This window comes from Galeopterus variegatus, unplaced genomic scaffold, assembly GCF_000696425.1.
Source record: "Galeopterus variegatus unplaced genomic scaffold, G_variegatus-3.0.2 Scaffold90850, whole genome shotgun sequence".
NCBI lineage: Eukaryota > Metazoa > Chordata > Mammalia > Dermoptera > Cynocephalidae > Galeopterus > Galeopterus variegatus.
Window position 1 is genome coordinate 1 of NW_007816961.1, and position 897 is coordinate 897.

The window sequence follows — 897 nt, forward strand, 5'->3', positions numbered from 1 at the left end:
CCACACTACCAAGACAAAACTAAGTTGTTTATCTGATCTCCCAAAAAATCAGGAGAAAGAGATAATAGCAAATCCCCAAACAAACCAGTTTTAGCCAGCATAAGCACCTCTGCTTGAAACTTTAACTTGAAACGACCAGTCTGCTTTTTGTTGTTTCTGCTTTCCTCAGCCCTTTTCTGTCTATAAAGCCAGCCTCCTCTGCTCAGCTTATCAGAACACTATTTACACTTTATAGAATGAGATCTTGCCCAACTCTAGAATCACAAATAAAATCCGATTAAGGTCTTTAAACTAAATTTGTTATAATTTTGTCTTTTGACAGTAAGTTAAAGTTTAAAAATATATTTATTAATGCAACAGTTGAAAGTGCTACTATAATTAATGATTGTGAAAGCTGTGAATTTAAGTACAAAATCAATTATTAAAAACTTTCAAATAAGGCTGGCCAGTTAGCTCAGTTGGTTAGAGCATAGTACTGATAATACCAAGGTTCAGGGTTCGATCCCTTTACTGGCCAGCTGCCAAAAATAAAAATCAAATAGATTGGCAAGAAAATAGATTAGCAGCTAATAGGAACATATTAAGAGAGAATGCCTGTCTTTCTTTCTTTTTTTTTTTTACAACTGGCCAGTACAGGGATCAAACCCTGGAACGTGGTGTAATCAGCACCACACTCTAACCAACTAAGCAAACTGGCCAGCCCAAAGATTTTTTTTACAGACAACTTTAGAAAGAACATTCTGTCCTTTTTGGGCCAAGAAATGTTTATATAATTTTAAATAAGAATGAATGGCAGAATAAAAGATTATATGTGAAACAATTTTAATATTTGCAGAATTATTAGATTATCATCATTCATCACATTAAATAAAATGACCTTTTAAAAATGTATTTATT

The 897-nt window shown here is 32.8% G+C and overlaps 1 non-coding gene across 1 annotated transcript; it reads left to right on the plus strand.

Moving 5' to 3' along the window:
- The first annotated feature begins 443 nt into the window (after positions 1-443).
- On the plus strand, positions 444-517 carry TRNAI-GAU. The gene has a single exon. It is a non-coding gene; the product is annotated as a tRNA-Ile (tRNA).
- The last annotated feature ends 380 nt before the right edge of the window (positions 518-897 follow it).